The sequence below is a fragment of the Saimiri boliviensis genome, chromosome 18 (assembly GCF_048565385.1).
Source record: "Saimiri boliviensis isolate mSaiBol1 chromosome 18, mSaiBol1.pri, whole genome shotgun sequence".
NCBI lineage: Eukaryota > Metazoa > Chordata > Mammalia > Primates > Cebidae > Saimiri > Saimiri boliviensis.
This window is the reverse complement of record NC_133466.1, coordinates 33,515,769-33,528,052: the sequence shown is the minus strand read 5'-3', so window position 1 is coordinate 33,528,052 and position 12,284 is coordinate 33,515,769.

Here is a 12,284-nt window from a genome sequence, read left to right as displayed (position 1 = left end):
TTGTACCCCATAGATAATTTCTCACTTCCTCAGCCCTCGTTCCCTTCCACCATCTGACCCTCCTCCCTTTAAGTCTCTAATACTGATTATTCCATTCTGTATGTTTACAGGTGCATATGTACCCATTGTTTGGTTTCTACTTGTCAGAGAAAACATACAGTTTTTTACTTTCTTTTTCTGAGTCATTTCACTTAGGATAAAGTCCTCCAGTTCCGTCCATGTGACTATAAAGGAAGCAATTTAGTATTTTTAAAACTGAGTAGTATTTCAAGGTGTGTGTGGGTGTATATAAAATATGTATGTTAGATATTTTGTATATTATATATTACATGTGTCACATATAGTTTATATGATATATTATATATCATACATATATATATATATATATATATATATATATATATATATATATGCGAGGACACACACACACACACACACACACACTACATTTTCTTTATCCAACATTTGTTGACAGATACTTATGTTGATTACTATACACAGAAAAGAGGACACTTATGCACTGGTAGTGGGACTATAAATTGGCGCAACCTTTATGGAGATTCTCAAAGAACTAAACATCGTACTGCCATTTGATTCAATAAACTTCCTTATTTTTTGTATAATGTGTATCTATCAGTGTCTCTATGGTTACACTGTATTTATTAAATTATAATGTGTATGTGTGTGTGTCTATCTGTGTAGTTTCTGAGTTCCAAGTTAGAATATAAACCTACCGAAAGTGAGAAATAGTGCTATATTCATAACTGAAATATTCCTATTAACTGAAACAGAGCTTGGTACATGGTAGAGACTCCATAAATAGTTGTTGAATAAAGAAATATACTTTTAAAGAATATATATCGACTACTATCTATTTATCTACATTATCCTGTTTAATTCCTTGGAGTGAAAAAAAAAAAAAAATCCAAAGGGAGACTATGCAAGGTTATTGAAGTAATAGAATTGGGAGACTAATATTCTGAATTATTATTCAAATTTTCACCAATTTATCTCTGAGAGGTGAGTCAAATCTTGACTTTCGGTATCTCAGAAAAATAAACATAATTATATATATATATATATATATATATATTCATATATATTCTAATTGAAGCATACCTAGTGCTGACTTCTATTTAATATAGCAGATTCGGGTTTGTGGTAGAAACTCTCACATCTCATTTTGCCATTCCAAATGTAATATATAAACTTTCAGACCAAGTTTAGCTCAAACCAAGGAGGAAACTATTCAGAAACCAGAAAGAAAAATAAATAGAAATCATAGCTAAGATTTATGAGGAAGACTTCAAGCCAGAGAGATCACGGGTAAGTCAGAACTAGAGAAAGACCTGAACAGCTGGCATTGGGATGTTAATATCTGCATAGGGATGGAAAGCAAGGACATTCTATTTTGCTGTGGAATCTGGATCTCTGTGATCCCATTAAAAAAAGAGCTATAAAAGGCTGTCAAAGATTCAGAACTCTTTGTTCTATTTTGTAAGTCTGCTGATCATTCAGGCTCATAGGAGGTAAAGACACTCTGAGAAATCAAAGCCCCAAGTCTGCAACATGCCTGGGAATGGATTCAAAATCATATTACCTAAAGGATGCAAGAACTTCAGATGAAATTATATGACAACATGCTATAAACTTTTAAAATTCTTAATCTTGGAAGTGCAAATGTAAACACGGAGCACCTGAAAAAAAAAAATAGACAATACATCATAATAAAATTGAACTCAATGTAAAAAAATAAAATAATTTAAATAAAAGCAGAGTCAGGTTATTCCAAAAATAAAAACATATCTCATCACACGAAATGGCAATAATATAAATTTTAAAGTCATTGAAATAAGTATATTCAAAATATTCTCAGCTATAATATTACTCATAAGCCAAGCATGGATTATGAAAACCTCTCTCATTTTTAAAAGTATACTTATTTCAGAACAAAATTACAGAAGTTAAAAAATATGTTCATTGATTTTACAGTTATTGAAAACTTTTTTTTTTAAAGTGAATAAATACTGTACTTTTCTTGCTAACCCAAACTTTTCTACCTGCCATAGATTATGAGACAGCCTGTGCCTTAATTCATGAGGCTAGGTGGCCTCACCTGAAGTTACATTTCAAGGAAAAGCCAAACTCAAGATCCAACTCTACTATCTCTCAGCTCTTCAGGTCTACAGCCAATATCACATTCTCTCACGTTTCAGGAGACCAGTGAAGCCAATGGAGCTGGAGACCACAGACGTTGTCAGATATGACTACTTTATGTCAGAAAATATCTGGAGAATGTAAGTAGATACACATTCTGAAATTCCTTTACCACAAAGTCAAAAATTATTTGGCTTTGGCTGAATGCATTGACTTATTCAGTGGTTTGGAATGAGGGGAAATTTTGTTCTCCCAAGGACATTTGCCATTGTTTGAAATCGGTGGAGGGTAAAATCGTCTTCTAATGGGTATGAGGGACTGTGTTAATCCACCTCCCAATCCCGGAACCTAGAGTTCTTTGTCTGACTTTCCCTCACACGGGCTAGGTAGAAACTCCAGGTGAGCTTCCTGTGTTTAGACAGCCCGCCAAAAGCTCCGGAAGGAGGGGTTCTGTTGTGGGTCCAAGCAACCAATCTGGAATCAGAGTCAAAGACCAATCACTGCAGAGGAAGTTTAAAAGCACTCCTCTCATTGGACAAGAACCTGAAGGGGCAGGAATAACTTCAAAGTCAAAACGCCTCTTTCCTGTGCCGATTTCCGTCTCTGAGACCCCCTCCCACAGCCACGTGGGAGCTGCTTTTCCCTCTCTGCCGCTGGGAATATCTCCCTCCAGTGCCCTTCCCCTTCCCACCACAGCGTGGGAGCTTCTTCTCTTTCTCTCTCTGCCTAATGAATCGCTTTCTGGTAAACTCTTTGCGTCTGTTCCTTACTTGAACTGTAAACTCACCAGGCCACCAGGGCCCCTTCCCCGTTCTTGGGGCAAAGAGAGAGGCCAAGAACCTTGGGCACATCGAGTGGTGGGGAGCTGTGCCCCAAACTGTCTGGACCCAGTCACAGGTACATACCACAGATCTTGCTAAATGTCTTACAATGCACAGAGTAATCTCCTAAAGCAAAGAATTTTTCAGCCCTAAATGTCAATAATGCTCAGATTGAAGAACGTTAATGTAAATGTATTGCCAAGGAGTCTGTTTCAATATGACATATAAAGCATCGAGTTCTCATTGTTTCTTTGGTTGGCTTCCTGTGAGGAAGTGAAACAAGGTTGAGTTATTGAAAAGTTCTTGGAATGATGTGCTATACACAAATACATAGACTATTAAAGTGGATTGTAATATGTGATACAGTTGTTCTATTACTACATATTTCTCCTTAGTGACTGAGAAATTGTCTTTTCACCAAAGCGCTGAGAAATTAAAAGTGGCTTTATGGCAGTTTCTTTAACTTATAGGCTAAAGTCATCGGTAGCTGTGATGATACAGATGAGTGATATTTCAATAGAATTGGCATAATCTCAAAAGTCAAAGACATGACAGGACATTTAACTAACAGAGTTAAACTCTTGGGCATAAGATCAAAATAATAATTAAATTATTCACTACTTAAGAATGGAATGAGGAAGTTGACAAATGTCCCTAGTACCAAAATATACAGGTGTCTCATTAGGTGCCTACTTTAATTTGTATAGACAAAATAAAATTCTTGAGTCTGCTTATTAAAAGATCAGGTTTAAGCCACACAGGTTTTCAAATGCCTTTAACCAAATTCCAGATTTGAGTCGTTTCACAGCCTCAGGATCATTCAAATGAAAAGGAAAGCGAGTATTGAAAAAGAAATTTGCAATGATAGCACTGGTACCTATGATGAATTTTCTACCTAGCATGTCTGGAGAGATACCTGCAGCAATTTAGCAGTTTGAATGACAAAACAAAAGACGAATCGTTTTATTGCTTTTGAAATAACAAGCCTGCAGTGTGAATGATATTCTTAATATTCATAACAACAGGATGACTTGCTCTGAGGATATCAGTCATCTAATGTCCCCTAAAACCTCAGTGATTTCTGAGGAGTTTATGGACAAACAAAATGTCCATGTTGAAAAAAAAAAATGTGGCTATTTGACAGCTTATCAAAAGAAACTTCACCTTCCTAAGGCTGCTCTGATAACCCTCCTTGTTAAATGCACTCGGTGTTTATCTCACCTTGAAGTTCCTAAAATGGAAATATAACCCAAATATCAGGGACCAATATAATTGACTCTTCTAAAAAAAAATCACCATGTGATTCACTTATGTATTTATTAAATATTACTGGGTGTAAATAATAATTGCATGGGTTTGCGATACATTTGTGGAAAATAAAAGAACAAAGCAACAAATAAAAAAATCCTTTGTTGAACTTACATTTCACTGGGAACAAGGCAAAAATAAGCAGTAAATACCACAGGAAACTATGTTAAATTTTATATTATAGGTTGTTCAATGTGATGGAGAAAAAAAGGAAAACTGAAAAAGAATCCACAATGTCAGGGTGAGGGAAATAGTGTGATTTCTATGCCTCACTGACGTCATGTTTGAACAAAGATTTGAAAGAAATGGGTAGTTCAGTGGATAACTGGGAAAATACTTGTCCAAGCAGGGGAAACTGCACTTAGCCAATGCAATGGCCTTAAAGTAGGAATATGTATAGCAGGTATCAAGACAATTAGAAGGCCAATGTTGGGGAGTGAGGGTGAGTATACAAGGAGAATAAAACTAGGAAAATATGTCAAAGAGGTAAAAGAAGAAAATGTCAAGGACTTGCACTCCTATATGCCTGAAATTTGGAGTGCTAAACATATTCAGTCAGCGGCCTTTGTGACTATCACAGTGTGTTCCTCTGTTCTTCAAATCTCTGACTGACTGTCTTCCTCCACTTTACCCCTTCACAAAGAAAAAGTCCTAAAACCTACAGCTAGTTATAACATCAGTCTCAAAGTCCAAGACCTCTGTGTGGTGTGTGGTAGTTTTCTTTATTTCTCCTAGATGCATTTCTGTTTGATCTGGTGACTATGAATTGAAAGGACAAGTTATGTATTTCAAATAGGAACTGAAAAGGAAAGTTATGTATTCCGAATACTGCAGTGAAACAAGGATAATATCATCATACTATCCAGTCCCATTTGTAAAGACAAGGATTAGAGATGTATGTGGTGATAAAGAGGAGGATAGGGGACATAGGTAGTGATGTGCTCAAGTCAGATTATATGGGTTCGTAATTACTTAACCCTGGGAGGGTGAAATGATCCTTTATCAATCTCTGATTCTGCTTCTGGAAACTACTCCTTGGCAGCTAAGCAGATGACAACTTTCTTTTTAGACAAGGAAAGTAAGGGGCATGAGTGGACATTTTTAGTTTTAAATAATTCAGGCTTCTGGTTCTTGTAAAAGTACAGTTTTCTAAAGAAAACCCACGGATACTGTATTTCTTTAATTCCAATACATTTGCTGTGCCAGAAACAATATATACAATTAGTTTTGAGATACAAATCTCAACTCTATTTCTTTGATTGATAACCCATGTATGTGTCTTTTCCCCTGTTTCTTTCCAGTTTCCTTGAACCTTTTATGTTTTAGTTGGAAAGTCACATATCTATTCTTTTCTCCCTGAGGCATTTTGTATATTTGAAAGGATACAAATTCAAGTAGGCTCTACATTCTTAACTTGATCTTTACGCTGAGACACTTTAATCCATTCATTGGCTTTAAAGGTGACAGAAAGCAGGTCGGTGGTTGCCTGGCCAGTGCTGGGAAAGGCAGAGGAGGGGTGGACAAGAAAACATTTGAGGGTAATGGCAATATTACTAATCTTATTTGTGGCAATGGTTTCTTGGATTGTATACTTATGTCAAACCTGATTTTGAAGTATACTTTAAAAATATTCAGGCCTCATTTTTATACACCTAAATACATTTGGAAAAATTTAAGCATGAAGTCCACACCTTAATTTGACCTTCACAAACAGGACTTTTCCATTTTACCTTTTTCTAGTCATGTGCTGGGTGGAAAAGTGGAAAGGGAAAATAATCACTTCCTCTCATTCTCATCCCCTTTGTACTTACTGATGAATAAATTATTTATCTTCTTAAGTCATCAGTCTCCTGTCAGTGCCAGTAACCAATACAGACTATTGCAATTCTGCTTTCCAATGTCTGTGTCTAGAGCTGTATTTTATTAAGTCAAATATATTATGACTGCCTGACGTGGGGAACCAACCTACAAGCCAGTTGCATCTTCACTATTTGCCCCCAGGCTTCTATTCTACAGAAAGACAAGTTAAGATCTTGCTGTAACAACATTGCACTTCTAGAAGACAATTTATTTTTCTGTCAGCATAGTCTAAGTTACACACTGTAACAAGTAAATCCCAACACATCCATTATTTTAAATAGCAAATATATATGTCTTATGAACATTGCATGTAACCAATACAATGGCCTTAGAGTAGGGATGTTCCCAACAGATATCAGGAGGACAAGGAAACTACCAATCCTACGTCATGAATTGGTTGGAGTCCTAACTATCGGTACTTAACCTAAAACTGAAGTTACCAGAGAAATTGCTATATGGAACAATGAGGGTAACTGCCATTTCTACATTGTTCTGAGTAGTATAGGTAGCTACGATACAAGAGGAAGTGACCTGGAAAAATAATAAGTGGTGTTTAAAGAGTAGGTCAGACATTACTGAGACATGGAAGGTATGCAGATATTGGTAATGAGAAGGTCTAGAGTGTGACCATGAGATTATGAGACTAATGGCTGGTGGAGAGACTGCAGAACACATTAAGCAGAATGTGTCAAAGAACTGAGAAGCTAGGCACTCTACTGATCATCTATGTGCATATTACAATTACTAAGAATTAACAATGAAATAAAACAGGAAAGAGTAATGAAAAATAGTAGTTAAAATCATTGAAAAATGAGGTAAAGTAAATTGAGTCATTATATCTAATGTTGTCTAGAAAACAGGAGTAGCAAGAACAATTATGGTAGTTATTCCATATTTTTATTTATGATGTGTTGGCAATACAACTGTATTTTAATATCTTTAGCATTTATGCTAACATATTCTTTATTTTCTCCACTTTTACATTTTATGTTATGGATAAGGTGGCACAGGGCTCGTAGATTACCATATACTGAGGTGAGATAAATGGGGGAATGGAAATTTGCATTAGGAATAACTGATAAACATCAGCACTGGAAAAAAGAGAGTTCATTTTTGTTTATTTAAAGGAAAGGCATATTAGATTTGAACTTTTTTTGGAATAAAGATATAATCATGGTGAATCTTATCACTCAGAAAGCTGAACTTCTGAAACTATTAAGTTTATATTATATTCTGAATAAAAACTATCAAGTTCATATTCTATTCTGAATATAAACTATTAAGTTTATATTATATTTTGAGTATGCTACTAGTGTTGAAATTATTAAGTTTATTTTCTTAACATTTCTATTAAGAAATATTTCGGCCGGGCGTGGTGACTCAAGCCTGTAATCACAGCACTTTGGGAGGCCGAGGCAGGTGGATCACAAGGTCAAGAGATCGAGACCATCCTGGTCAACATGGTGAAACCCCGTCTCTACTAAAAATACAAAAAATTAGCTGGACATGGTGGTGCGTACCTGTAATCCCAGCTACTCAGGAGGCTGAGGCAGGAGAATTGCCTGAACCCAGGAGGCGGAGGTTGCGGTGAGCCGAGATCGCGCCATTGCACTCCAGCCTGGGCAACAAGAGCGAAACTCCGTCTCAAAAAAAAAAAAAAAAAAAAAAAAAAAGAAATAGTCCAGTTTGGTCAGGCACAGTGGCTCACGCCTGTGATTCTAACACAGCACATCGGGAGTTCCAGGTAGGTGGGTCACTTGAGTTCAGGAGTTTAAGACCAGCCTGGTGAACATAGTGAAACCCTGTCTCTATTAAAAATAAAAAATAGTAATAATAAAAAAAAGCCAGATGTGGTGGCAGGTGCCTGCTACTCTGGAGGCTGAAGCATGACAAATGCTTGAACCTTGAACCAGGGAGATGAAAATTGCAGCGAGTCAAAATTACACCATTGTACTGTAGCCTGGGTGACAGAGCAAGAGTTGGGAAGAAAAGAAAGAAAAAGAAAGAAAGAAAGAAGGAAGGAAGGAAGGAAAGAAGGAGGGAAAGAAAGGGAAAGACAGAAGGAAGGAAGGAAAGGAGAGGAGAGGGGAGGAGAGGGGAGGAGAGGGGAGAGGAGGGGGAGGGGAGGGGGGAAAGGGGAGGGGAGGGAGAGAAATATTCCACATTGTAAGAATTGATGGAAGGCAGATCCTGTATCCCATGATAGACACTGAAAAGGACAGATACCTACTTTTTAACCTTGCCTTGGCAGTAATGGAAGGAATATACCTCTTAGGCAAGGCCAATTAAACACATCCACTTTGGACATTAGTGGGAAACTAATGTGTAAAGAAGAAACAGTGCAGCATCTTTTCATATGAGGACAACAGCATGTAGTCTCCTGGAGCCCAGTGGAGGTGGCTGTAAGACCAGTGTCCAGTGTCCAGCACCAGGGGTGCTGCCCATGCAGTCCACGAGGTCTAATAGTTGGCAGTCACAACAATATTCTCTTCACGGTTGTTTGTGGTATGCCCTTGTCTCAGGTGCTGATTGCTTTGCTTTCCTGTACTTCTGCTCACTTTCTGATTTTTCATTCTCCAATCTCCCTAGTGGTTTATTTTCTCCTCAACTCAAGCAGTTTAATTGTTTTGCTTGCAATTAAGAACACTGACTGTTAGGAGTCTCAGAAATACAACACACAGAATGGAGAGGAGAAAATATTCATAGAAATAAAGTCTGAACATTTTCCAGAGTTGAAGACATGAGTTCTCAAATTAAAAGATCACATCAAGTTTCAAGCAGGAAATACAAAAACAATTTCTCACTGAGACTCATCAGACTGAAATTACAGAACTTCAAAGACACACAAAAAAATAACATAAAATCTGCTTTAAAAAGTCTGACAGAATGACAGATTTCTCATTTGTAACAATAGATGCCAGAAGACAGTGGAACAATGCATTCAAAACAATACATTCTAAATTACTGTCAATCTAGAATTTGATTCTTATTTTAATAGCCATTCACGAATAAGAGAGATTGGAGAATTTGTTTAGACCAAGATTCTAAGTTTACTTCTCATATTCCTTTACTAAGGAGACCACTAAAACATACACTTCAGAAAGAATGATATTAAAACAGAAAGGATGGTGTTTAAAAAAATGAGAAAACATATTAGTAATGTGATGTGGTAAATAAGTATTCACAGTAAAATATTAAACATAAAAATATCAAAATGGTAATTAATGCTCATTTTAAAAAATTAACATTTTTAAAATAAAGTTTGCATACAATAATATATCTACTTTGATAAATTTTGACAAATATATTTATAACTACCAGAAAATAAAGACCTGGAACTTTTACAGCAACTCAAAATTTGATAAATTTTGACAAATATATTTATAACTACCAGAAAATAAAGACCTGGAACTTTTACAGCAACCCAAAATTTCTATGAATTTCTTCTCAGTCTCTGTACAGTGATGTAAAAATCTGCTGCTCATCTCCTTCAAGAGAACATGTTACAGGGTATGTGGTTGGCTGCCTCCTCTATCGATCCAAAAATACATTCATGACAAGATCATGGCTCCAGCAGGCTTCTCTGATCCAGTGACTAGGCACTACAGAGGTACTCATGCTGATCCCTTCCTGCAGCGTGCAGGACTCCTCTACCAGTCTCCACACTGACATGGCCACATTATATTACCTGAGCTGCATTCTGAGATTCTGTTTACCCATTCTGCCTATAGCTTCTCCCTCCCTTGATCCTCTTCAGGTATTTTCTCAGAAAATTGTTTGCATAACAAATCCCATCTTGATGTGTATTTCTCAGAGGATTCAAAATGACATGGGTGATAATGAGAGTGGCCCAAGGAAATGATAGTAAAATGAGTTTTTTATGCTGGATCACATATCTGACCAGAAAATTATGTGTAGAATTTCTTTCCATAGTTTATTTAATATTTTCATATAAACATACAAATACATTATTGAATTTGCTTTTCTAAGACTGTACATGCCTCATAATCACAACATTTCAGATTCTGGTAGTTCCTTACCCTTTTCTCCAACATACTTGGAGAGAGTACTCTTGCCCTCATATACTCACTAGATGAAAATTATTCTGTTAAGGCATTCTCTTCCATGAAAATGGAGCCTAAGTAAATAAATGCCCCTTTAGTATAATAATAATCCCTGCAAGTATTTTGTAGCTTTCAAGTTTAAGTGATTAAACTATGATTTGTTTTTTTTTTTTTTTTTTTTTTTTTTTTTTTTTTTTCCTCACTTGGATTTTAAAAGTTAGTCCACTTTGTCTTGCTTTTTCTCCTGGGTCATTTGTTCCTATTGTAATATACAATGAATATCTGAAGAAATAGTCACTAAAAAAACAGATCCAAACTAGGTTATATACAAAGATGTTATATAGCAATTGATTTAGTATTCTCATTTTATAATTTGGGGCAGCGATTCATTTAATGATATCTTTTGCTATTCATAGACATTTTAGTTTTAAGGTTTTATTATTTTTGTTTAAGGCTCATTTCTCCTTACAAAAGAATTAAACTGGAAACCAAAGCCCTTTAATTCATCCCAAAGATTTACACCTTAGTACAAATCAGAAAGCTGGAGAGACCAAAAGAGCAGTATTTACTGAACAAGAAGGAACTTAACTAAGATGGATAGAGGAGTTTAGAAGTGAAACACTCTTATCAACACCAAAAAAAAGCATCACTGGTTTGCTTAGTAGTGGCCTTTTTGCACTTTACATACCAAAAGTAAATTTACAAACTGAAACAAAATATTGTTATGAAGATTATTTTTATTTCATAAAAATCAACTTAGTATGTTCCCATTAATGACCTACTTTTGGCTGAAAACATTCCTCTTTATACTACAAAAAATTACTGAAAGAAAACATGTCTATACTGAAATTATTTTAAGTACAAAAATGTGTTCTAAAGTAGTTAATAAATACTGGTTTTCATTTTACAGTCAAACACAGTATATTGTTTTTTGTATAGCAGCTTCCCTGATGATAAATGCTGCAAAAATAATTCATGTTCAGGCTAGAACAAAATTGGCAGTAAAGATTAAACTCACATTATACTAGAAAGGCAGGGGATTTCAACTTGAGCCTCAAGCAACTAGACGTTCTAGTTAGAAATGTGTCAGTAAGATTAAATAGTTCAGGCTTTCCTCTGGGTAGTATGGACAAGACTGAATTTTCAAACATACTTTATTGTTAAAAAATGATAGTTGATATTGGAAAGTAACATTCATTTAGCAAACATTAATAAGCTATTATTATGTGCCAGGAACTGTTCTAGGTTGTAGGCAGTAAACAAAATTAAAAAAAAAATACTTCTATTTTAAAACTTACAGTGAGTAAACTTCCAGGTAGTTGAGATAAAAAATTTCCAATGCATGACACTTCATATACTTTCTTTGAAATATATTTTAAACTTAGATACTAATTTAAAAGACATTCCCAAGGTCTTGGGGGGAGACATAACTCATTTATTTTGTTGTTGTTAACAAGCCGAAGACTGATTTCTAAACCTAATAAACAAGGTGATGAGGTAATATTGTTAACCTTAAATCATTTATTAGATACCACTCAATACAAAAAAAAAAAACAATTCCCTAGGAAATGTTTTGTCATGTGTGTGTGTGATTCAACAAATTGTAGCTTTTTTTTTTAATTTTTTTTTACAAAAAACAAGCTGAATAGTCAGCTTAGTGTTTTAAAAAATTGCTATGAAATATAAAATTAAAAAGGAATTCAATAAGGATAATATGTAGTTCAAAACTCCTGTATCACCTAGTGAATATTTTGAGATAGGCTATTTTTATGTATTTATCCAACATATTACTATTTTTATTTGAAAGTGTTATACACTTGATTTATCTGAATAATTGAAAGTTATGGTTCATAAAAATCATCTAAATTATTAATAAAAGCAAGCAACTTATAAAGATCCCATTGAGAAAATATTTTATTATTCATAAAAGAATAATAGTAAAATTAATGATTAAAGTATTTTCTCACAGTACAGATTTTTTTTAAATTATTAAGCCTCACAATTATAATTATGTTTATTTATAGAACTTAGTATAATTTCCCATTTTAGGTAACTCTGTAAGGTTTGAGTTTAG